The 24,101-nt window shown below is 49.3% G+C and overlaps 18 non-coding genes across 18 annotated transcripts; all 18 read right to left on the bottom strand.

Moving 5' to 3' along the window:
- Positions 1 to 589: 589 nt before the first annotated feature.
- Positions 590 to 662, bottom strand: trnam-cau (transfer RNA methionine (anticodon CAU)). The gene has a single exon. It is a non-coding gene; the product is annotated as a tRNA-Met (tRNA).
- A 1,198-nt stretch (positions 663 to 1,860) lies between these two features.
- trnam-cau (transfer RNA methionine (anticodon CAU)) lies at positions 1,861 to 1,933 on the bottom strand. Its single transcript has one exon. It is a non-coding gene; the product is annotated as a tRNA-Met (tRNA).
- A 1,230-nt stretch (positions 1,934 to 3,163) lies between these two features.
- Positions 3,164 to 3,236, bottom strand: trnam-cau (transfer RNA methionine (anticodon CAU)). The gene has a single exon. It is a non-coding gene; the product is annotated as a tRNA-Met (tRNA).
- Positions 3,237 to 4,466: 1,230 nt separating this feature from the next.
- Positions 4,467 to 4,539, bottom strand: trnam-cau (transfer RNA methionine (anticodon CAU)). Its single transcript has one exon. It is a non-coding gene; the product is annotated as a tRNA-Met (tRNA).
- A 2,502-nt stretch (positions 4,540 to 7,041) lies between these two features.
- Positions 7,042 to 7,114, bottom strand: trnam-cau (transfer RNA methionine (anticodon CAU)). Its single transcript has one exon. It is a non-coding gene; the product is annotated as a tRNA-Met (tRNA).
- Positions 7,115 to 8,344: 1,230 nt separating this feature from the next.
- trnam-cau (transfer RNA methionine (anticodon CAU)) lies at positions 8,345 to 8,417 on the bottom strand. The gene has a single exon. It is a non-coding gene; the product is annotated as a tRNA-Met (tRNA).
- Positions 8,418 to 9,647: 1,230 nt separating this feature from the next.
- Positions 9,648 to 9,720, bottom strand: trnam-cau (transfer RNA methionine (anticodon CAU)). Its single transcript has one exon. It is a non-coding gene; the product is annotated as a tRNA-Met (tRNA).
- A 1,230-nt stretch (positions 9,721 to 10,950) lies between these two features.
- Positions 10,951 to 11,023, bottom strand: trnam-cau (transfer RNA methionine (anticodon CAU)). The gene has a single exon. It is a non-coding gene; the product is annotated as a tRNA-Met (tRNA).
- Positions 11,024 to 12,218: 1,195 nt separating this feature from the next.
- Positions 12,219 to 12,291, bottom strand: trnam-cau (transfer RNA methionine (anticodon CAU)). The gene has a single exon. It is a non-coding gene; the product is annotated as a tRNA-Met (tRNA).
- A 1,177-nt stretch (positions 12,292 to 13,468) lies between these two features.
- On the bottom strand, positions 13,469 to 13,541 carry trnam-cau (transfer RNA methionine (anticodon CAU)). The gene has a single exon. It is a non-coding gene; the product is annotated as a tRNA-Met (tRNA).
- A 1,230-nt stretch (positions 13,542 to 14,771) lies between these two features.
- Positions 14,772 to 14,844, bottom strand: trnam-cau (transfer RNA methionine (anticodon CAU)). The gene has a single exon. It is a non-coding gene; the product is annotated as a tRNA-Met (tRNA).
- Positions 14,845 to 16,074: 1,230 nt separating this feature from the next.
- On the bottom strand, positions 16,075 to 16,147 carry trnam-cau (transfer RNA methionine (anticodon CAU)). Its single transcript has one exon. It is a non-coding gene; the product is annotated as a tRNA-Met (tRNA).
- Positions 16,148 to 17,377: 1,230 nt separating this feature from the next.
- Positions 17,378 to 17,450, bottom strand: trnam-cau (transfer RNA methionine (anticodon CAU)). The gene has a single exon. It is a non-coding gene; the product is annotated as a tRNA-Met (tRNA).
- A 1,195-nt stretch (positions 17,451 to 18,645) lies between these two features.
- On the bottom strand, positions 18,646 to 18,718 carry trnam-cau (transfer RNA methionine (anticodon CAU)). Its single transcript has one exon. It is a non-coding gene; the product is annotated as a tRNA-Met (tRNA).
- A 1,209-nt stretch (positions 18,719 to 19,927) lies between these two features.
- trnam-cau (transfer RNA methionine (anticodon CAU)) lies at positions 19,928 to 20,000 on the bottom strand. The gene has a single exon. It is a non-coding gene; the product is annotated as a tRNA-Met (tRNA).
- Positions 20,001 to 21,195: 1,195 nt separating this feature from the next.
- On the bottom strand, positions 21,196 to 21,268 carry trnam-cau (transfer RNA methionine (anticodon CAU)). The gene has a single exon. It is a non-coding gene; the product is annotated as a tRNA-Met (tRNA).
- Positions 21,269 to 22,477: 1,209 nt separating this feature from the next.
- trnai-aau (transfer RNA isoleucine (anticodon AAU)) lies at positions 22,478 to 22,550 on the bottom strand. The gene has a single exon. It is a non-coding gene; the product is annotated as a tRNA-Ile (tRNA).
- Positions 22,551 to 23,780: 1,230 nt separating this feature from the next.
- On the bottom strand, positions 23,781 to 23,853 carry trnam-cau (transfer RNA methionine (anticodon CAU)). Its single transcript has one exon. It is a non-coding gene; the product is annotated as a tRNA-Met (tRNA).
- Between the last annotated feature and the right edge of the window lie 248 nt (positions 23,854 to 24,101).

Here is a 24,101-nt window from a genome sequence, read left to right as displayed (position 1 = left end):
CAGGCAATAGAAGTCATTTGTCCATCAGTCAGACAGGGCTCTCGCCTGCTCCCTCACGCTCGTGGCGGCTGCGACGTTGCGCTCAACTCGCTTCCCTTGCGCAGGCTCGAGCTCTTCTCGGCGTCTTTCACCATATCCATGGCTTCCAGTCCTGCCCTTGCTCGCCTGCTATTGCTCAGTAACGTCGAGTGGAGCAAAGCATTGAAAGTGTTCAGGGAGCAGGCCAACCTGAAGCAAGAGATTTCTGCTGGTCGTGGAACAGCGAGGAGGCAAGTGATAAGGGGCTAGTCAGATGCAAACTGGGAGCTAATGCCAGACATAAATGGGGAATTAGCTCAAATGGTGGAGCGCTTGCTTTGCATGTGAGAGTTAGCGGGATCAATACCTGCATTCACCGCTATTCTTTTGGCTCGGGTAATTGTTCAGAAACAAGAGTTGTGTCAGGTGTGGTGTGAGCCCATCTGCTTCTGAAGGTCACCGCAGGCTGAGGGACATCAAATCCTTTGATGTGCTATCGCAGCAAAACTTCCTGATTTTTGCATGAATGCAGCTGAAATGAAAGAAGGAAAAAAGTCTATGCAAGTATTAATGCCTTCTCTGAGGATTAAACTCAGGACCTTCAGATTATGAGACTGACGCGCTGCCTACTGCGCTAAGAAGGCACTTGCCTGGTTAGTAACTGAAGAGTGTGACCAACTATGTTCGCTTACGTGGCATTCAAAGCCAGAATGCAAAGATTGCCATAATGCTCGAGCCAGGCAGGAGCCGAACATGCAATCTTCTAATCCGTAGTCAGATGCGTTATCCATTGCGCCGCTGGCCCAGGCTGTGAAAAATAGCTGCGACATCAGCAAGTACACAGGACGAGCAGCATTAAAAGGCATGCGGCAGACAATCAGCAAAGATAGGCACCTCTGCCGCTTCCCTTCGATTGACAGGTGGGGAGCGGAGCAGTGCAGTAGAAAACAAAGCAAAGCAAAGTCGTCCTTAGGTGGTTGGTTGCACTCCGGCTTGAAGCAGTGAGCATTCTTTTGAAGTAAGTATGTGTGTGGTAAGTCGCAATTCGCTGAAGGCAGAGTTCTTAATATGATGAGCAGTTTACAGCTGAACATGTTGCAGCTGAGGCACAGGACAGTGCCTTCACCGTTTTGCTTGAACACTTGCATGTGTGTGTCAGCAGGGAGTGCCTTTGAGCAGCAATGCATGTAAAGAGCCAGCATTTTCTATCAGGCAAAGCCTCAGGCAATTGCACTTTCTTTCAGGCAAAGCCTCAGGCAATAGAAGTCATTTGTCCATCAGTCAGACAGGGCTCTCGCCTGCTCCCTCACGCTCGTGGCGGCTGCGACGTTGCGCTCAACTCGCTTCCCTTGTGCAGGCTCGAGCTCTTCTCGGCGTCTTTCACCATATCCATGGCTTCCAGTCCTGCCCTTGCTCGCCTGCTATTGCTCAGTAACGTCGATTGGAGCAAAGCATTGAAAGTGTTCAGGGAGCAGGCCAACCTGAAGCAAGAGATTTCTGCTGGTCGTGGAACAGCGAGGAGGCAAGTGATAAGGGGCTAGTCAGATGCAAACTGGGAGCTAATGCCAGACATCAATGGGGAATTAGCTCAAATGGTAGAGCGCTTGCTTTGCATGTGAGAGTTAGTGGGATCAATACCTGCATTCACCACTATTCTTTTGGCTCGGGTAATTGTTCAGAAACAAGAGTTGTGTCAGGTGTGGTGTGAGCCCATCTGCTTCTGAAGGTCACCGCAGGCTGAGGGACATCAAATCCTTTGATGTGCTATCGCAGCAAAACTTCCTGATTTTTGCATGAATGCAGCTGAAATGAAAGAAGGAAAAAAGTCTATGCAAGTATTAATGCCTTCTCTGAGGATTGAACTCAGGACCTTCAGATTATGAGACTGACGCGCTGCCTACTGCGCTAAGAAGGCACTTGCCTGGTTAGTAACTGAAGAGTGTGACCAACTATGTTCGCTTACGTGGCATTCAAAGCCAGAATGCAAAGATTGCCAAAATGCTCGAGCCAGGTAGGAGCCGAACATGCAATCTTCTAATCCGTAGTCAGATGCGTGATCCATTGCGCCGCTGGCCCAGGCTGTGAAAAATAGCTGCGACATCAGCAAGTACACAGGACGAGCAGCATTAAAAGGCATGCGGCAGACAATCAGCAAAGATAGGCACCTCTGCCGCTTCCCTTCGATTGACAGGTGGGGAGCGGAGCAGTGCAGTAGAAAACAAAGCAAAGCAAAGTCGTCCTTAGGTGGTTGGTTGCACTCCGGCTTGAAGCAGTGAGAATTCTTTTGAAGTAAGTATGTGTGTGGTAAGTCGCAATTCGCTGAAGGCAGAGTTCTTAATTTGATGAGCAGTTTACAGCTGAACATGTTGCAGCTGAGGCACAGGACAGTGCATTCACCGTTTTGCTTGAACACTTGCATGTGTGTGTCAGCAGGGAGTGCCTTTGAGAAGCAATGCATGTAAAGAGCCAGCAATTTCTTTCAGGCAAAGCCTCAGGCAATTGCACTTTCTTTCAGGCAAAGCCTCAGGCATTTGCACTTTCTTTCAGGCAAAGCCTCAGGCAATAGAAGTCATTTGTCCATCAGTCAGACAGGGCTCTCGCCTGCTCCCTCACGCTCGTGGCGGCTGCGACGTTGATCTCAACTCGCTTCCCTTGCGCAGGCTCGAGCTCTTCTCGGCGTCTTTCACCATATCCATGGCTTCCAGTCCTGCCCTTGCTCGCTTGCTATTGCTCAGTAACGTCGATTGGAGCAAAGCATTGAAAGTGTTCAGGGAGCAGGCCAACCTGAAGCAAGAGATTTCTTCTGGTCGAGGAATAGCGAGGAGGCAAGTGATAAGGGGCTAGTCAGATGCAAACTGGGAGCTAATGCCAGACATAAATGGGGAATTAGCTCAAATGGTAGAGCGCTTGCTTTGCATGTGAGAGTTAGCGGGATCAATACCTGCATTCACCACTATTCTTTTGGCTCGGGTAGTTGTTCAGAAACAAGAGTTGTGTCAGGTGTGGTGTGAGCCCATCTGCTTCTGAAGGTCACCGCAGGCTGAGGGACATCAAATCCTTTGATGTGCTATCGCAGCAAAACTTCCTGATTTTTGCATGAATGCAGCTGAAATGAAAGAAGGAGAAAAGTCTATGCAAGTATTAATGCCTTCTCTGAGGATTGAACTCAGGACCTTCAGATTATGAGACTGACACGCTGCCTACTGCGCTAAGAAGGCACTTGCCTGGTTAGTAACTGAAGAGTGTGACCAACTATGTTCGCTTACGTGGCATTCAAAGCCAGAATGCAAAGATTGCCAAAATGCTCGAGCCAGGTAGGAGCCGAACATGCAATCTTCTAATCCGTAGTCAGATGCGTGATCCATTGCGCCGCTGGCCCAGGCTGTGAAAAATAGCTGCGACATCAGCAAGTACACAGGACGAGCAGCATTAAAAGGCATGCGGCAGACAATCAGCAAAGATAGGCACCTCTGCCGCTTCCCTTCGATTGACAGGTGGGGAGCGGAGCAGTGCAGTAGAAAACAAAGCAAAGCAAAGTCGTCCTTAGGTGGTTGGTTGCACTCCGGCTTGAAGCAGTGAGAATTCTTTTGAAGTAAGTATGTGTGTGGTAAGTCGCAATTCGCTGAAGGCAGAGTTCTTAATTTGATGAGCAGTTTACAGCTGAACATGTTGCAGCTGAGGCACAGGACAGTGCATTCACCGTTTTGCTTGAACACTTGCATGTGTGTGTCAGCAGGGAGTGCCTTTGAGAAGCAATGCATGTAAAGAGCCAGCAATTTCTTTCAGGCAAAGCCTCAGGCAATTGCACTTTCTTTCAGGCAAAGCCTCAGGCATTTGCACTTTCTTTCAGGCAAAGCCTCAGGCAATAGAAGTCATTTGTCCATCAGTCAGACAGGGCTCTCGCCTGCTCCCTCACGCTCGTGGCGGCTGCGACGTTGATCTCAACTCGCTTCCCTTGCGCAGGCTCGAGCTCTTCTCGGCGTCTTTCACCATATCCATGGCTTCCAGTCCTGCCCTTGCTCGCTTGCTATTGCTCAGTAACGTCGATTGGAGCAAAGCATTGAAAGTGTTCAGGGAGCAGGCCAACCTGAAGCAAGAGATTTCTTCTGGTCGAGGAATAGCGAGGAGGCAAGTGATAAGGGGCTAGTCAGATGCAAACTGGGAGCTAATGCCAGACATCAATGGGGAATTAGCTCAAATGGTAGAGCGCTTGCTTTGCATGTGAGAGTTAGCGGGATCAATACCTGCATTCACCACTATTCTTTTGGCTCGGGTAATTGTTCAGAAACAAGAGTTGTGTCAGGTGTGGTGTGAGCCCATCTGCTTCTGAAGGTCACCGCAGGCTGAGGGACATCAAATCCTTTGATGTGCTATCGCAGCAAAACTTCCTGATTTTTGCATGAATGCAGCTGAAATGAAAGAAGGAGAAAAGTCTATGCAAGTATTAATGCCTTCTCTGAGGATTGAACTCAGGACCTTCAGATTATGAGACTGACGCGCTGCCTACTGCACTAAGAAGGCACTTGCCTGGTTAGTAACTGAAGAGTGTGACCAACTATGTTCGCTTACGTGGCATTCAAAGCCAGAATGCAAAGATTGCCAAAATGCTCGAGCCAGGTAGGAGCCGAACATGCAATCTTCTAATCCGTAGTCAGATGCGTGATCCATTGCGCCGCTGGCCCAGGCTGTGAAAAATAGCTGCGACATCAGCAAGTACACAGGACGAGCAGCATTAAAAGGCATGCGGCAGACAATCAGCAAAGATAGGCACCTCTGCCGCTTCCCTTCGATTGACAGGTGGGGAGCGGAGCAGTGCAGTAGAAAACAAAGCAAAGCAAAGTCGTCCTTAGGTGGTTGGTTGCACTCCGGCTTGAAGCAGTGAGCATTCTTTTGAAGTAAGTATGTGTGTGGTAAGTCGCAATTCGCTGAAGGCAGAGTTCTTAATATGATGAGCAGTTTACAGCTGAACATGTTGCAGCTGAGGCACAGGACAGTGCCTTCACCGTTTTGCTTGAACACTTGCATGTGTGTGTCAGCAGGGAGTGCCTTTGAGAAGCAATGCATGTAAAGAGCCAGCATTTTCTTTCAGGCAAAGCCTCAGGCAATTGCACTTTCTTTCAGGCAAAGCCTCAGGCAATTGCACTTTCTTTCAGGCAAAGCCTCAGGCAATAGAAGTCATTTGTCCATCAGTCAGACAGGGCTCTCGCCTGCTCCCTCACGCTCGTGGCGGCTGCGACGTTGCGCTCAACTCGCTTCCCTTGCGCAGGCTCGAGCTCTTCTCGGCGTCTTTCACCATATCCATGGCTTCCAGTCCTGCCCTTGCTCGCCTGCTATTGCTCAGTAACGTCGATTGGAGCAAAGCATTGAAAGTGTTCAGGGAGCAGGCCAACCTGAAACAAGAGATTTCTGCTGGTCGTGGAACAGCGAGGAGGCAAGTGATAAGGGGCTAGTCAGATGCAAACTGGGAGCTAATGCCAGCCATCAATGGGGAATTAGCTCAAATCGTAGAGTGCTTGCTTTGTATGTGAGAGTTAGCGGGATCAATACCTGCATTCACCACTATTCTTTTGGCTCGGGTAATTGTTCAGAAACAAGAGTTGTGTCAGGTGTGGTGTGAGCCCATCTGCTTCTGAAGGTCACCGCAGGCTGAGGGACATCAAATCCTTTGATGTGCTATCGCAGCAAAACTTCCTGATTTTTGCATGAATGCAGCTGAAATGAAAGAAGGAGAAAAGTCTATGCAAGTATTAATGCCTTCTCTGAGGATTGAACTCAGGACCTTCAGATTAATGAGACTGACGCGCTGCCTACTGCGCTAAGAAGGCACTTGCCTGGTTAGTAACTGAAGAGTGTGACCAACTATGTTCGCTTACGTGGCATTCAAAGCCAGAATGCAAAGATTGCCATAATGCTCGAGCCAGGCAGGAGCCGAACATGCAATCTTCTAATCCGTAGTCAGATGCGTTATCCATTGCGCCGCTGGCCCAGGCTGTGAAAAATAGCTGCGACATCAGCAAGTACACAGGACGAGCAGCATTAAAAGGCATGCGGCAGACAATCAGCAAAGATAGGCACCTCTGCCGCTTCCCTTCGATTGACAGGTGGGGAGCGGAGCAGTGCAGTAGAAAACAAAGCAAAGCAAAGTCGTCCTTAGGTGGTTGGTTGCACTCCGGCTTGAAGCAGTGAGCATTCTTTTGAAGTAAGTATGTGTGTGGTAAGTCGCAATTCGCTGAAGGCAGAGTTCTTAATATGATGAGCAGTTTACAGCTGAACATGTTGCAGCTGAGGCACAGGACAGTGCCTTCACCGTTTTGCTTGAACACTTGCATGTGTGTGTCAGCAGGGAGTGCCTTTGAGCAGCAATGCATGTAAAGAGCCAGCATTTTCTATCAGGCAAAGCCTCAGGCAATTGCACTTTCTTTCAGGCAAAGCCTCAGGCAATAGAAGTCATTTGTCCATCAGTCAGACAGGGCTCTCGCCTGCTCCCTCACGCTCGTGGCGGCTGCGACGTTGCGCTCAACTCGCTTCCCTTGCGCAGGCTCGAGCTCTTCTCGGCGTCTTTCACCATATCCATGGCTTCCAGTCCTGCCCTTGCTCGCCTGCTATTGCTCAGTAACGTCGATTGGAGCAAAGCATTGAAAGTGTTCAGGGAGCAGGCCAACCTGAAGCAAGAGATTTCTGCTGGTCGTGGAACAGCGAGGAGGCAAGTGATAAGGGGCTAGTCAGATGCAAACTGGGAGCTAATGCCAGACATCAATGGGGAATTAGCTCAAATGGTAGAGCGCTTGCTTTGCATGTGAGAGTTAGTGGGATCAATACCTGCATTCACCACTATTCTTTTGGCTCGGGTAATTGTTCAGAAACAAGAGTTGTGTCAGGTGTGGTGTGAGCCCATCTGCTTCTGAAGGTCACCGCAGGCTGAGGGACATCAAATCCTTTGATGTGCTATCGCAGCAAAACTTCCTGATTTTTGCATGAATGCAGCTGAAATGAAAGAAGGAAAAAAGTCTATGCAAGTATTAATGCCTTCTCTGAGGATTGAACTCAGGACCTTCAGATTATGAGACTGACGCGCTGCCTACTGCGCTAAGAAGGCACTTGCCTGGTTAGTAACTGAAGAGTGTGACCAACTATGTTCGCTTACGTGGCATTCAAAGCCAGAATGCAAAGATTGCCAAAATGCTCGAGCCAGGTAGGAGCCGAACATGCAATCTTCTAATCCGTAGTCAGATGCGTGATCCATTGCGCCGCTGGCCCAGGCTGTGAAAAATAGCTGCGACATCAGCAAGTACACAGGACGAGCAGCATTAAAAGGCATGCGGCAGACAATCAGCAAAGATAGGCACCTCTGCCGCTTCCCTTCGATTGACAGGTGGGGAGCGGAGCAGTGCAGTAGAAAACAAAGCAAAGCAAAGTCGTCCTTAGGTGGTTGGTTGCACTCCGGCTTGAAGCAGTGAGAATTCTTTTGAAGTAAGTATGTGTGTGGTAAGTCGCAATTCGCTGAAGGCAGAGTTCTTAATTTGATGAGCAGTTTACAGCTGAACATGTTGCAGCTGAGGCACAGGACAGTGCATTCACCGTTTTGCTTGAACACTTGCATGTGTGTGTCAGCAGGGAGTGCCTTTGAGAAGCAATGCATGTAAAGAGCCAGCAATTTCTTTCAGGCAAAGCCTCAGGCAATTGCACTTTCTTTCAGGCAAAGCCTCAGGCATTTGCACTTTCTTTCAGGCAAAGCCTCAGGCAATAGAAGTCATTTGTCCATCAGTCAGACAGGGCTCTCGCCTGCTCCCTCACGCTCGTGGCGGCTGCGACGTTGATCTCAACTCGCTTCCCTTGCGCAGGCTCGAGCTCTTCTCGGCGTCTTTCACCATATCCATGGCTTCCAGTCCTGCCCTTGCTCGCTTGCTATTGCTCAGTAACGTCGATTGGAGCAAAGCATTGAAAGTGTTCAGGGAGCAGGCCAACCTGAAGCAAGAGATTTCTTCTGGTCGAGGAATAGCGAGGAGGCAAGTGATAAGGGGCTAGTCAGATGCAAACTGGGAGCTAATGCCAGACATAAATGGGGAATTAGCTCAAATGGTAGAGCGCTTGCTTTGCATGTGAGAGTTAGCGGGATCAATACCTGCATTCACCACTATTCTTTTGGCTCGGGTAGTTGTTCAGAAACAAGAGTTGTGTCAGGTGTGGTGTGAGCCCATCTGCTTCTGAAGGTCACCGCAGGCTGAGGGACATCAAATCCTTTGATGTGCTATCGCAGCAAAACTTCCTGATTTTTGCATGAATGCAGCTGAAATGAAAGAAGGAGAAAAGTCTATGCAAGTATTAATGCCTTCTCTGAGGATTGAACTCAGGACCTTCAGATTATGAGACTGACACGCTGCCTACTGCGCTAAGAAGGCACTTGCCTGGTTAGTAACTGAAGAGTGTGACCAACTATGTTCGCTTACGTGGCATTCAAAGCCAGAATGCAAAGATTGCCAAAATGCTCGAGCCAGGTAGGAGCCGAACATGCAATCTTCTAATCCGTAGTCAGATGCGTGATCCATTGCGCCGCTGGCCCAGGCTGTGAAAAATAGCTGCGACATCAGCAAGTACACAGGACGAGCAGCATTAAAAGGCATGCGGCAGACAATCAGCAAAGATAGGCACCTCTGCCGCTTCCCTTCGATTGACAGGTGGGGAGCGGAGCAGTGCAGTAGAAAACAAAGCAAAGCAAAGTCGTCCTTAGGTGGTTGGTTGCACTCCGGCTTGAAGCAGTGAGAATTCTTTTGAAGTAAGTATGTGTGTGGTAAGTCGCAATTCGCTGAAGGCAGAGTTCTTAATTTGATGAGCAGTTTACAGCTGAACATGTTGCAGCTGAGGCACAGGACAGTGCATTCACCGTTTTGCTTGAACACTTGCATGTGTGTGTCAGCAGGGAGTGCCTTTGAGAAGCAATGCATGTAAAGAGCCAGCAATTTCTTTCAGGCAAAGCCTCAGGCAATTGCACTTTCTTTCAGGCAAAGCCTCAGGCATTTGCACTTTCTTTCAGGCAAAGCCTCAGGCAATAGAAGTCATTTGTCCATCAGTCAGACAGGGCTCTCGCCTGCTCCCTCACGCTCGTGGCGGCTGCGACGTTGATCTCAACTCGCTTCCCTTGCGCAGGCTCGAGCTCTTCTCGGCGTCTTTCACCATATCCATGGCTTCCAGTCCTGCCCTTGCTCGCTTGCTATTGCTCAGTAACGTCGATTGGAGCAAAGCATTGAAAGTGTTCAGGGAGCAGGCCAACCTGAAGCAAGAGATTTCTTCTGGTCGAGGAATAGCGAGGAGGCAAGTGATAAGGGGCTAGTCAGATGCAAACTGGGAGCTAATGCCAGACATCAATGGGGAATTAGCTCAAATGGTAGAGCGCTTGCTTTGCATGTGAGAGTTAGCGGGATCAATACCTGCATTCACCACTATTCTTTTGGCTCGGGTAATTGTTCAGAAACAAGAGTTGTGTCAGGTGTGGTGTGAGCCCATCTGCTTCTGAAGGTCACCGCAGGCTGAGGGACATCAAATCCTTTGATGTGCTATCGCAGCAAAACTTCCTGATTTTTGCATGAATGCAGCTGAAATGAAAGAAGGAGAAAAGTCTATGCAAGTATTAATGCCTTCTCTGAGGATTGAACTCAGGACCTTCAGATTATGAGACTGACGCGCTGCCTACTGCACTAAGAAGGCACTTGCCTGGTTAGTAACTGAAGAGTGTGACCAACTATGTTCGCTTACGTGGCATTCAAAGCCAGAATGCAAAGATTGCCAAAATGCTCGAGCCAGGTAGGAGCCGAACATGCAATCTTCTAATCCGTAGTCAGATGCGTGATCCATTGCGCCGCTGGCCCAGGCTGTGAAAAATAGCTGCGACATCAGCAAGTACACAGGACGAGCAGCATTAAAAGGCATGCGGCAGACAATCAGCAAAGATAGGCACCTCTGCCGCTTCCCTTCGATTGACAGGTGGGGAGCGGAGCAGTGCAGTAGAAAACAAAGCAAAGCAAAGTCGTCCTTAGGTGGTTGGTTGCACTCCGGCTTGAAGCAGTGAGCATTCTTTTGAAGTAAGTATGTGTGTGGTAAGTCGCAATTCGCTGAAGGCAGAGTTCTTAATATGATGAGCAGTTTACAGCTGAACATGTTGCAGCTGAGGCACAGGACAGTGCCTTCACCGTTTTGCTTGAACACTTGCATGTGTGTGTCAGCAGGGAGTGCCTTTGAGAAGCAATGCATGTAAAGAGCCAGCATTTTCTTTCAGGCAAAGCCTCAGGCAATTGCACTTTCTTTCAGGCAAAGCCTCAGGCAATTGCACTTTCTTTCAGGCAAAGCCTCAGGCAATAGAAGTCATTTGTCCATCAGTCAGACAGGGCTCTCGCCTGCTCCCTCACGCTCGTGGCGGCTGCGACGTTGCGCTCAACTCGCTTCCCTTGCGCAGGCTCGAGCTCTTCTCGGCGTCTTTCACCATATCCATGGCTTCCAGTCCTGCCCTTGCTCGCCTGCTATTGCTCAGTAACGTCGATCGGAGCAAAGCATTGAAAGTGTTCAGGGAGCAGGCCAACCTGAAGCAAGAGATTTCTGCTGGTCGTGGAACAGCGAGGAGGCAAGTGATAAGGGGCTAGTCAGATGCAAACTGGGAGCTAATGCCAGACATCAATGGGGAATTAGCTCAAATGGTAGAGCGCTTGCTTTGCATGTGAGAGTTAGCGGGATCAATTCCTGCATTCACCACTATTCTTTTGGCTCGGGTAATTGTTCAGAAACAAGAGTTGTGTCAGGTGTGGTGTGAGCCCATCTGCTTCTGAAGGTCACCGCAGGCTGAGGGACATCAAATCCTTTGATGTGCTGTCGCAGCAAAACTTCCTGATTTTTGCATGAATGCAGCTGAAATGAAAGAAGGAGAAAAGTCTATGCAAGTATTAATGCCTTCTCTGAGGATTGAACTCAGGACCTTCAGATTATGAGACTGACGCGCTGCCTACTGCGCTAAGAAGACACTTGCCAGCTTACTGACTGGTGAATGTGACCAACTATGTTCGCATACGTGGCATCCAAAGCCAGTATGCAAAGATTGCAAAAATGCTCCAGCCAGGCAGGAGCCGAACATGCAATCTTCTAATCCGTAGTCAGATGCGTTATCCATTGCGCCGCTGGCCCAGGCTGTGAAAAATAGCTGCGACATCAGCAAGTACACAGGACGAGCAGCATTAAAAGGCATGCGGCAGACAATCAGCAAAGATAGGCACCTCTGCCGCTTCCCTTCGATTGACAGGTGGGGAGCGGAGCAGTGCAGTAGAAAACAAAGCAAAGCAAAGTCGTCCTTAGGTGGTTGGTTGCACTCCGGCTTGAAGCAGTGAGCATTCTTTTGAAGTAAGTATGTGTGTGGTAAGTCGCAATTCGCTGAAGGCAGAGTTCTTAATATGAGCAGTTTACAGCTGAACATGTTGCAGCTGAGGCACAGGACAGTGCCTTCACCGTTTTGCTTGAGCACTTGCATGTGTGTGTCAGCAGGGAGTGCCTTTGAGCAGCAATGCATGTAAAGAGCCAGCATTTTCTATCAGGCAAAGCCTCAGGCAATTGCACTTTCTTTCAGGCAAAGCCTCAGGCAATAGAAGTCATTTGTCCATCAGTCAGACAGGGCTCTCGCCTGCTCCCTCACGCTCGTGGCGGCTGCGACGTTGCGCTCAACTCGCTTCCCTTGCGCAGGCTCGAGCTCTTCTCGGCGTCTTTCACCATATTCATGGCTTCCAGTCCTGCCCTTGCTCGCCTGCTATTGCTCAGTAACGTCGATTGGAGCAAAGCATTGAAAGTGTTCAGGGAGCAGGCCAACCTGAAGCAAGAGATTTCTGCTGGTCGTGGAACAGCGAGGAGGCAAGTGATAAGGGGCTAGTCAGATGCAAACTGGGAGCTAATGCCAGACATCAATGGGGAATTAGCTCAAATGGTAGAGCGCTTGCTTTGCATGTGAGAGTTAGCGGGATCAATACCTGCATTCACCACTATTCTTTTGGCTCGGGTAATTGTTCAGAAACAAGAGTTGTGTCAGGTGTGGTGTGAGCCCATCTGCTTCTGAAGGTCACCGCAGGCTGAGGGACATCAAATCCTTTGATGTGCTATCGCAGCAAAACTTCCTGATTTTTGCATGAATGCAGCTGAAATGAAAGAAGGAGAAAAGTCTATGCAAGTATTAATGCCTTCTCTGAGGATTGAACTCAGGACCTTCAGATTATGAGACTGACACACTGCCTACTGCGCTAAGAAGGCACTTGCCTGGTTAGTAACTGAAGAGTGTGACCAACTATGTTCGCTTACGTGGCATTCAAAGCCAGAATGCAAAGATTGCCAAAATGCTCGAGCCAGGTAGGAGCCGAACATGCAATCTTCTAATCCGTAGTCAGATGCGTGATCCATTGCGCCGCTGGCCCAGGCTGTGAAAAATAGCTGCGACATCAGCAAGTACACAGGACGAGCAGCATTAAAAGGCATGCGGCAGACAATCAGCTTCCCTTCGATTGACAGGTGGGGAGCGGAGCAGTGCAGTAGAAAACAAAGCAAAGCAAAGTCGTCCTTAGGTGGTTGGTTGCACTCCGGCTTGAAGCAGTGAGCATTCTTTTGAAGTAAGTATGTGTGTGGTAAGTCGCAATTCGCTGAAGGCAGAGTTCTTAATATGATGAGCAGTTTACAGCTGAACATGTTGCAGCTGAGGCACAGGACAGTGCCTTCACCGTTTTGCTTGAACACTTGCATGTGTGTGTCAGCAGGGAGTGCCTTTGAGCAGCAATGCATGTAAAGAGCCAGCATTTTCTATCAGGCAAAGCCTCAGGCAATTGCACTTTCTTTCAGGCAAAGCCTCAGGCAATAGAAGTCATTTGTCCATCAGTCAGACAGGGCTCTCGCCTGCTCCCTCACGCTCGTGGCGGCTGCGACGTTGCGCTCAACTCGCTTCCCTTGCGCAGGCTCGAGCTCTTCTCGGCGTCTTTCACCATATCCATGGCTTCCAGTCCTGCCCTTGCTCGCCTGCTATTGCTCAGTAACGTCGATTGGAGCAAAGCATTGAAAGTGTTCAGGGAGCAGGCCAACCTGAAGCAAGAGATTTCTGCTGGTCGTGGAACAGCGAGGAGGCAAGTGATAAGGGGCTAGTCAGATGCAAACTGGGAGCTAATGCCAGACATCAATGGGGAATTAGCTCAAATGGTAGAGCGCTTGCTTTGCATGTGAGAGTTAGTGGGATCAATACCTGCATTCACCACTATTCTTTTGGCTCGGGTAATTGTTCAGAAACAAGAGTTGTGTCAGGTGTGGTGTGAGCCCATCTGCTTCTGAAGGTCACCGCAGGCTGAGGGACATCAAATCCTTTGATGTGCTATCGCAGCAAAACTTCCTGATTTTTGCATGAATGCAGCTGAAATGAAAGAAGGAAAAAAGTCTATGCAAGTATTAATGCCTTCTCTGAGGATTGAACTCAGGACCTTCAGATTATGAGACTGACGCGCTGCCTACTGCGCTAAGAAGGCACTTGCCTGGTTAGTAACTGAAGAGTGTGACCAACTATGTTCGCTTACGTGGCATTCAAAGCCAGAATGCAAAGATTGCCAAAATGCTCGAGCCAGGTAGGAGCCGAACATGCAATCTTCTAATCCGTAGTCAGATGCGTGATCCATTGCGCCGCTGGCCCAGGCTGTGAAAAATAGCTGCGACATCAGCAAGTACACAGGACGAGCAGCATTAAAAGGCATGCGGCAGACAATCAGCAAAGATAGGCACCTCTGCCGCTTCCCTTCGATTGACAGGTGGGGAGCGGAGCAGTGCAGTAGAAAACAAAGCAAAGCAAAGTCGTCCTTAGGTGGTTGGTTGCACTCCGGCTTGAAGCAGTGAGAATTCTTTTGAAGTAAGTATGTGTGTGGTAAGTCGCAATTCGCTGAAGGCAGAGTTCTTAATTTGATGAGCAGTTTACAGCTGAACATGTTGCAGCTGAGGCACAGGACAGTGCATTCACCGTTTTGCTTGAACACTTGCATGTGTGTGTCAGCAGGGAGTGCCTTTGAGAAGCAATGCATGTAAAGAGCCAGCAATTTCTTTCAGGCAAAGCCTCAGGCAATTGCACTTTCTTTCAGGCAAAGCCTCAGGCATTTGCACTTTCTTTCAGGCAAAGCCTCAGGCAATAGAAGTCATTTGTCCATCAGTCAGACAGGGCTCTCGCCTGCTCCCTCACGCTCGTGGCGGCTGCGACGTTGATCTCAACTCGCTTCCCTTGCGCAGGCTCGAGCTCTTCTCGGCGTCTTTCACCATATCCATGGCTTCCAGTCCTGCCCTTGCTCGCTTGCTATTGCTCAGTAACGTCGATTGGAGCAAAGCATTGAAAGTGTTCAGGGAGCAGGCCAACCTGAAGCAAGAGATTTCTTCTGGTCGAGGAATAGCGAGGAGGCAAGTGATAAGGGGCTAGTCAGATGCAAACTGGGAGCTAATGCCAGACATAAATGGGGAATTAGCTCAAATGGTAGAGCGCTTGCTTTGCATGTGAGAGTTAGCGGGATCAATACCTGCATTCACCACTATTCTTTTGGCTCGGGTAGTTGTTCAGAAACAAGAGTTGTGTCAGGTGTGGTGTGAGCCCATCTGCTTCTGAAGGTCACCGCAGGCTGAGGGACATCAAATCCTTTGATGTGCTATCGCAGCAAAACTTCCTGATTTTTGCATGAATGCAGCTGAAATGAAAGAAGGAGAAAAGTCTATGCAAGTATTAATGCCTTCTCTGAGGATTGAACTCAGGACCTTCAGATTATGAGACTGACACGCTGCCTACTGCGCTAAGAAGGCACTTGCCTGGTTAGTAACTGAAGAGTGTGACCAACTATGTTCGCTTACGTGGCATTCAAAGCCAGAATGCAAAGATTGCCAAAATGCTCGAGCCAGGTAGGAGCCGAACATGCAATCTTCTAATCCGTAGTCAGATGCGTGATCCATTGCGCCGCTGGCCCAGGCTGTGAAAAATAGCTGCGACATCAGCAAGTACACAGGACGAGCAGCATTAAAAGGCATGCGGCAGACAATCAGCAAAGATAGGCACCTCTGCCGCTTCCCTTCGATTGACAGGTGGGGAGCGGAGCAGTGCAGTAGAAAACAAAGCAAAGCAAAGTCGTCCTTAGGTGGTTGGTTGCACTCCGGCTTGAAGCAGTGAGAATTCTTTTGAAGTAAGTATGTGTGTGGTAAGTCGCAATTCGCTGAAGGCAGAGTTCTTAATTTGATGAGCAGTTTACAGCTGAACATGTTGCAGCTGAGGCACAGGACAGTGCATTCACCGTTTTGCTTGAACACTTGCATGTGTGTGTCAGCAGGGAGTGCCTTTGAGAAGCAATGCATGTAAAGAGCCAGCAATTTCTTTCAGGCAAAGCCTCAGGCAATTGCACTTTCTTTCAGGCAAAGCCTCAGGCATTTGCACTTTCTTTCAGGCAAAGCCTCAGGCAATAGAAGTCATTTGTCCATCAGTCAGACAGGGCTCTCGCCTGCTCCCTCACGCTCGTGGCGGCTGCGACGTTGATCTCAACTCGCTTCCCTTGCGCAGGCTCGAGCTCTTCTCGGCGTCTTTCACCATATCCATGGCTTCCAGTCCTGCCCTTGCTCGCTTGCTATTGCTCAGTAACGTCGATTGGAGCAAAGCATTGAAAGTGTTCAGGGAGCAGGCCAACCTGAAGCAAGAGATTTCTTCTGGTCGAGGAATAGCGAGGAGGCAAGTGATAAGGGGCTAGTCAGATGCAAACTGGGAGCTAATGCCAGACATCAATGGGGAATTAGCTCAAATGGTAGAGCGCTTGCTTTGCATGTGAGAGTTAGCGGGATCAATACCTGCATTCACCACTATTCTTTTGGCTCGGGTAATTGTTCAGAAACAAGAGTTGTGTCAGGTGTGGTGTGAGCCCATCTGCTTCTGAAGGTCACCGCAGGCTGAGGGACATCAAATCCTTTGATGTGCTATCGCAGCAAAACTTCCTGATTTTTGCATGAATGCAGCTGAAATGAAAGAAGGAGAAAAGTCTATGCAAGTATTAATGCCTTCTCTGAGGATTGAACTCAGGACCTTCAGATTATGAGACTGACGCGCTGCCTACTGCACTAAGAAGGCACTTGCCTGGTTAGTAACTGAAGAGTGTGACCAACTATGTTCGCTTACGTGGCATTCAAAGCCAGAATGCAAAGATTGCCAAAATGCTCGAGCCAGGTAGGAGCCGAACATGCAATCTTCTAATCCGTAGTCAGATGCGTGATCCATTGCGCCGCTGGCCCAGGCTGTGAAAAATAGCTGCGACATCAGCAAGTACACAGGACGAGCAGCATTAAAAGGCATGCGGCAGACAATCAGCAAAGATAGGCACCTCTGCCGCTTCCCTTCGATTGACAGGTGGGGAGCGGAGCAGTGCAGTAGAAAACAAAGCAAAGCAAAGTCGTCCTTAGGTGGTTGGTTGCACTCCGGCTTGAAGCAGTGAGCATTCTTTTGAAGTAAGTATGTGTGTGGTAAGTCGCAATTCGCTGAAGGCAGAGTTCTTAATATGATGAGCAGTTTACAGCTGAACATGTTGCAGCTGAGGCACAGGACAGTGCCTTCACCGTTTTGCTTGAACACTTGCATGTGTGTGTCAGCAGGGAGTGCCTTTGAGAAGCAATGCATGTAAAGAGCCAGCATTTTCTTTCAGGCAAAGCCTCAGGCAATTGCACTTTCTTTCAGGCAAAGCCTCAGGCAATTGCACTTTCTTTCAGGCAAAGCCTCAGGCAATAGAAGTCATTTGTCCATCAGTCAGACAGGGCTCTCGCCTGCTCCCTCACGCTCGTGGCGGCTGCGACGTTGCGCTCAACTCGCTTCCCTTGCGCAGGCTCGAGCTCTTCTCGGCGTCTTTCACCATATCCATGGCTTCCAGTCCTGCCCTTGCTCGCCTGCTATTGCTCAGTAACGTCGATCGGAGCAAAGCATTGAAAGTGTTCAGGGAGCAGGCCAACCTGAAGCAAGAGATTTCTGCTGGTCGTGGAACAGCGAGGAGGCAAGTGATAAGGGGCTAGTCAGATGCAAACTGGGAGCTAATGCCAGACATCAATGGGGAATTAGCTCAAATGGTAGAGCGCTTGCTTTGCATGTGAGAGTTAGCGGGATCAATTCCTGCATTCACCACTATTCTTTTGGCTCGGGTAATTGTTCAGAAACAAGAGTTGTGTCAGGTGTGGTGTGAGCCCATCTGCTTCTGAAGGTCACCGCAGGCTGAGGGACATCAAATCCTTTGATGTGCTGTCGCAGCAAAACTTCCTGATTTTTGCATGAATGCAGCTGAAATGAAAGAAGGAGAAAAGTCTATGCAAGTATTAATGCCTTCTCTGAGGATTGAACTCAGGACCTTCAGATTATGAGACTGACGCGCTGCCTACTGCGCTAAGAAGACACTTGCCAGCTTACTGACTGGTGAATGTGACCAACTATGTTCGCATACGTGGCATCCAAAGCCAGTATGCAAAGATTGCAAAAATGCTCCAGCCAGGCAGGAGCCGAACATGCAATCTTCTAATCCGTAGTCAGATGCGTTATCCATTGCGCCGCTGGCCCAGGCTGTGAAAAATAGCTGCGACATCAGCAAGTACACAGGACGAGCAGCATTAAAAGGCATGCGGCAGACAATCAGCAAAGATAGGCACCTCTGCCGCTTCCCTTCGATTGACAGGTGGGGAGCGGAGCAGTGCAGTAGAAAACAAAGCAAAGCAAAGTCGTCCTTAGGTGGTTGGTTGCACTCCGGCTTGAAGCAGTGAGCATTCTTTTGAAGTAAGTATGTGTGTGGTAAGTCGCAATTCGCTGAAGGCAGAGTTCTTAATATGAGCAGTTTACAGCTGAACATGTTGCAGCTGAGGCACAGGACAGTGCCTTCACCGTTTTGCTTGAGCACTTGCATGTGTGTGTCAGCAGGGAGTGCCTTTGAGCAGCAATGCATGTAAAGAGCCAGCATTTTCTATCAGGCAAAGCCTCAGGCAATTGCACTTTCTTTCAGGCAAAGCCTCAGGCAATAGAAGTCATTTGTCCATCAGTCAGACAGGGCTCTCGCCTGCTCCCTCACGCTCGTGGCGGCTGCGACGTTGCGCTCAACTCGCTTCCCTTGCGCAGGCTCGAGCTCTTCTCGGCGTCTTTCACCATATTCATGGCTTCCAGTCCTGCCCTTGCTCGCCTGCTATTGCTCAGTAACGTCGATTGGAGCAAAGCATTGAAAGTGTTCAGGGAGCAGGCCAACCTGAAGCAAGAGATTTCTGCTGGTCGTGGAACAGCGAGGAGGCAAGTGATAAGGGGCTAGTCAGATGCAAACTGGGAGCTAATGCCAGACATCAATGGGGAATTAGCTCAAATGGTAGAGCGCTTGCTTTGCATGTGAGAGTTAGCGGGATCAATACCTGCATTCACCACTATTCTTTTGGCTCGGGTAATTGTTCAGAAACAAGAGTTGTGTCAGGTGTGGTGTGAGCCCATCTGCTTCTGAAGGTCACCGCAGGCTGAGGGACATCAAATCCTTTGATGTGCTATCGCAGCAAAACTTCCTGATTTTTGCATGAATGCAGCTGAAATGAAAGAAGGAGAAAAGTCTATGCAAGTATTAATGCCTTCTCTGAGGATTGAACTCAGGACCTTCAGATTATGAGACTGACACACTGCCTACTGCGCTAAGAAGGCACTTGCCTGGTTAGTAACTGAAGAGTGTGACCAACTATGTTCGCTTACGTGGCATTCAAAGCCAGAATGCAAAGATTGCCAAAATGCTCGAGCCAGGTAGGAGCCGAACATGCAATCTTCTAATCCGTAGTCAGATGCGTGATCCATTGCGCCGCTGGCCCAGGCTGTGAAAAATAGCTGCGACATCAGCAAGTACACAGGACGAGCAGCATTAAAAGGCATGCGGCAGACAATCAGCTTCCCTTCGATTGACAGGTGGGGAGCGGAGCAGTGCAGTAGAAAACAAAGCAAAGCAAAGTCGTCCTTAGGTGGTTGGTTGCACTCCGGCTTGAAGCAGTGAGCATTCTTTTGAAGTAAGTATGTGTGTGGTAAGTCGCAATTCGCTGAAGGCAGAGTTCTTAATATGATGAGCAGTTTACAGCTGAACATGTTGCAGCTGAGGCACAGGACAGTGCCTTCACCGTTTTGCTTGAACACTTGCATGTGTGTGTCAGCAGGGAGTGCCTTTGAGAAGCAATGCATGTAAAGAGCCAGCATTTTCTTTCAGGCAAAGCCTCAGGCAATTGCACTTTCTTTCAGGCAAAGCCTCAGGCAATTGCACTTTCTTTCAGGCAAAGCCTCAGGCAATAGAAGTCATTTGTCCATCAGTCAGACAGGGCTCTCGCCTGCTCCCTCACGCTCGTGGCGGCTGCGACGTTGCGCTCAACTCGCTTCCCTTGCGCAGGCTCGAGCTCTTCTCGGCGTCTTTCACCATATCCATGGCTTCCAGTCCTGCCCTTGCTCGCCTGCTATTGCTCAGTAACGTCGATCGGAGCAAAGCATTGAAAGTGTTCAGGGAGCAGGCCAACCTGAAGCAAGAGATTTCTGCTGGTCGTGGAACAGCGAGGAGGCAAGTGATAAGGGGCTAGTCAGATGCAAACTGGGAGCTAATGCCAGACATCAATGGGGAATTAGCTCAAATGGTAGAGCGCTTGCTTTGCATGTGAGAGTTAGCGGGATCAATTCCTGCATTCACCACTATTCTTTTGGCTCGGGTAATTGTTCAGAAACAAGAGTTGTGTCAGGTGTGGTGTGAGCCCATCTGCTTCTGAAGGTCACCGCAGGCTGAGGGACATCAAATCCTTTGATGTGCTGTCGCAGCAAAACTTCCTGATTTTTGCATGAATGCAGCTGAAATGAAAGAAGGAGAAAAGTCTATGCAAGTATTAATGCCTTCTCTGAGGATTGAACTCAGGACCTTCAGATTATGAGACTGACGCGCTGCCTACTGCGCTAAGAAGACACTTGCCAGCTTACTGACTGGTGAATGTGACCAACTATGTTCGCATACGTGGCATCCAAAGCCAGTATGCAAAGATTGCAAAAATGCTCCAGCCAGGCAGGAGCCGAACATGCAATCTTCTAATCCGTAGTCAGATGCGTTATCCATTGCGCCGCTGGCCCAGGCTGTGAAAAATAGCTGCGACATCAGCAAGTACACAGGACGAGCAGCATTAAAAGGCATGCGGCAGACAATCAGCAAAGATAGGCACCTCTGCCGCTTCCCTTCGATTGACAGGTGGGGAGCGGAGCAGTGCAGTAGAAAACAAAGCAAAGCAAAGTCGTCCTTAGGTGGTTGGTTGCACTCCGGCTTGAAGCAGTGAGCATTCTTTTGAAGTAAGTATGTGTGTGGTAAGTCGCAATTCGCTGAAGGCAGAGTTCTTAATATGAGCAGTTTACAGCTGAACATGTTGCAGCTGAGGCACAGGACAGTGCCTTCACCGTTTTGCTTGAGCACTTGCATGTGTGTGTCAGCAGGGAGTGCCTTTGAGCAGCAATGCATGTAAAGAGCCAGCATTTTCTATCAGGCAAAGCCTCAGGCAATTGCACTTTCTTTCAGGCAAAGCCTCAGGCAATAGAAGTCATTTGTCCATCAGTCAGACAGGGCTCTCGCCTGCTCCCTCACGCTCGTGGCGGCTGCGACGTTGCGCTCAACTCGCTTCCCTTGCGCAGGCTCGAGCTCTTCTCGGCGTCTTTCACCATATTCATGGCTTCCAGTCCTGCCCTTGCTCGCCTGCTATTGCTCAGTAACGTCGATTGGAGCAAAGCATTGAAAGTGTTCAGGGAGCAGGCCAACCTGAAGCAAGAGATTTCTGCTGGTCGTGGAACAGCGAGGAGGCAAGTGATAAGGGGCTAGTCAGATGCAAACTGGGAGCTAATGCCAGACATCAATGGGGAATTAGCTCAAATGGTAGAGCGCTTGCTTTGCATGTGAGAGTTAGCGGGATCAATACCTGCATTCACCACTATTCTTTTGGCTCGGGTAATTGTTCAGAAACAAGAGTTGTGTCAGGTGTGGTGTGAGCCCATCTGCTTCTGAAGGTCACCGCAGGCTGAGGGACATCAAATCCTTTGATGTGCTATCGCAGCAAAACTTCCTGATTTTTGCATGAATGCAGCTGAAATGAAAGAAGGAGAAAAGTCTATGCAAGTATTAATGCCTTCTCTGAGGATTGAACTCAGGACCTTCAGATTATGAGACTGACACACTGCCTACTGCGCTAAGAAGGCACTTGCCTGGTTAGTAACTGAAGAGTGTGACCAACTATGTTCGCTTACGTGGCATTCAAAGCCAGAATGCAAAGATTGCCAAAATGCTCGAGCCAGGTAGGAGCCGAACATGCAATCTTCTAATCCGTAGTCAGATGCGTGATCCATTGCGCCGCTGGCCCAGGCTGTGAAAAATAGCTGCGACATCAGCAAGTACACAGGACGAGCAGCATTAAAAGGCATGCGGCAGACAATCAGCTTCCCTTCGATTGACAGGTGGGGAGCGGAGCAGTGCAGTAGAAAACAAAGCAAAGCAAAGTCGTCCTTAGGTGGTTGGTTGCACTCCGGCTTGAAGCAGTGAGCATTCTTTTGAAGTAAGTATGTGTGTGGTAAGTCGCAATTCGCTGAAGGCAGAGTTCTTAATATGATGAGCAGTTTACAGCTGAACATGTTGCAGCTGAGGCACAGGACAGTGCCTTCACCGTTTTGCTTGAACACTTGCATGTGTGTGTCAGCAGGGAGTGCCTTTGAGAAGCAATGCATGTAAAGAGCCAGCATTTTCTTTCAGGCAAAGCCTTAGGCAATTGCACTTTCTTTCAGGCAAAGCCTCAGGCAATTGCACTTTCTTTCAGGCAAAGCCTCAGGCAATAGAAGTCATTTGTCCATCAGTCAGACAGGGCTCTCGCCTGCTCCCTCACGCTCGTGGCGGCTGCGACGTTGCGCTCAACTCGCTTCCCTTGCGCAGGCTCGAGCTCTTCTCGGCGTCTTTCACCATATCCGTGGCTTCCAGTCCTGCCCTTGCTCGCCTGCTATTACTCAGTAACGTCGATTGGAGCAAAGCATTGAAAGTGTTCAGGGAGCAGGCCAACCTGAAGCAAGAGATTTCTGCTGGTCGTGGAACAGCGAGGAGGCAAGTGATAAGGGGCTAGTCAGATGCAAACTGGGAGCTAATGCCAGACATCAATGGGGAATTAGCTCAACTGGTAGAGCGCTTGCTTTGCATGTGAGAGTTAGCGGGATCAATACCTGCATTCACCAATATTCTTTTGGCTCGGGTAATTGTTCAGAAACAAGAGTTGTGTCAGGTGTGGTGTGAGCCCATCTGCTTCTGAAGGTCACCGCAGGCTGAGGGACATCAAATCCTTTGATGTGCTATCGCAGCAAAACTTCCTGATTTTTGCATGAATGCAGCTGAAATGAAAGAAGGAAAAAAGTCTATGCAAGTATTAATGCCTTCTCTGAGGATTGAACTCAGGACCTTCAGATTATTAGACTGACGCGCTGCCTACTGCGCTAAGAAGGCACTTGCCTGGTTAGTAACTGAAGAGTGTGACCAACTATGTTCGCTTACGTGGCATTCAAAGCCAGAATGCAAAGATTGCCAAAATGCTCGAGCCAGGTAGGAGCCGAACATGCAATCTTCTAATCCGTAGTCAGATGCGTGATCCATTGCGCCGCTGGCCCAGGCTGTGAAAAATAGCTGCGACATCAACAAGTACACAGGACGAGCAGCATTAAAAGGCATGCGGCAGACAATCAGCAAAGATAGGCACCTCTGCCGCTTCCCTTCGATTGACAGGTGGGGAGCGGAGCAGTGCAGTAGAAAACAAAGCAAAGCAAAGTCGTCCTTAGGTGGTTGGTTGCACTCCGGCTTGAAGCAGTGAGCATTCTTTTGAAGTCAGTATGTGTGTGGTAAGTCGCAATTCGCTGAAGGCAGAGTTCTTAATATGATGAGCAGTTTACAGCTGAACATGTTGCAGCTGAGGCACAGGACAGTGCCTTCACCGTTTTGCTTGAACACTTGCATGTGTGTGTCAGCAGGGAGTGCCTTTGAGAAGCAATGCATGTAAAGAGCCAGCATTTTCTTTCAGGCAAAGCCTCAGGCAATTGCACTTTCTTTCAGGCAAAGCCTCAGGCAATTGCACTTTCTTTCAGGCAAAGCCTCAGGCAATAGAAGTCATTTGTCCATCAGTCAGACAGGGCTCTCGCCTGCTCCCTCACGCTCGTGGCGGCTGCGACGTTGCGCTCAACTCGCTTCCCTTGCGCAGGCTCGAGCTCTTCTCGGCGTCTTTCACCATATCCATGGCTTCCAGTCCTGCCCTTGCTCGCCTGCTATTGCTCAGTAACGTCGATTGGAGCAAAGCATTGAAAGTGTTCAGGGAGCAGGCCAACCTGAAACAAGAGATTTCTGCTGGTCGTGGAACAGCGAGGAGGCAAGTGATAAGGGGCTAGTCAGATGCAAACTGGGAGCTAATGCCAGCCATCAATGGGGAATTAGCTCAAATGGTAGAGTGCTTGCTTTGTATGTGAGAGTTAGCGGGATCAATACCTGCATTCACCACTATTCTTTTGGCTCGGGTAATTGTTCAGAAACAAGAGTTGTGTCAGGTGTGGTGTGAGCCCATCTGCTTCTGAAGGTCACCGCAGGCTGAGGGACATCAAATCCTTTGATGTGCTATCGCAGCAAAACTTCCTGATTTTTGCATGAATGCAGCTGAAATGAAAGAAGGAGAAAAGTCTATGCAAGTATTAATGCCTTCTCTGAGGATTGAACTCAGGACCTTCAGATTATGAGACTGACGCGCTGCCTACTGCGCTAAGAAGGCACTTGCCTGGTTAGTAACTGAAGAGTGTGACCAACTATGTTCGCTTACGTGGCATTCAAAGCCAGAATGCAAAGATTGCCAAAATGCTCGAGCCAGGTAGGAGCCGAACATGCAATCTTCTAATCCGTAGTCAGATGCGTGATCCATTGCGCCGCTGGCCCAGGCTGTGAAAAATAGCTGCGACATCAGCAAGTACACAGGACGAGCAGCATTAAAAGGCATGCGGCAGACAATCAGCAAAGATAGGC

This window comes from Pristiophorus japonicus, unplaced genomic scaffold (assembly GCF_044704955.1).
Source record: "Pristiophorus japonicus isolate sPriJap1 unplaced genomic scaffold, sPriJap1.hap1 HAP1_SCAFFOLD_207, whole genome shotgun sequence".
NCBI lineage: Eukaryota > Metazoa > Chordata > Chondrichthyes > Pristiophoridae > Pristiophorus > Pristiophorus japonicus.
The sequence above is the reverse complement of the archived record's forward strand: the minus strand, read 5'-3'. Positions and strand labels throughout refer to the sequence as shown.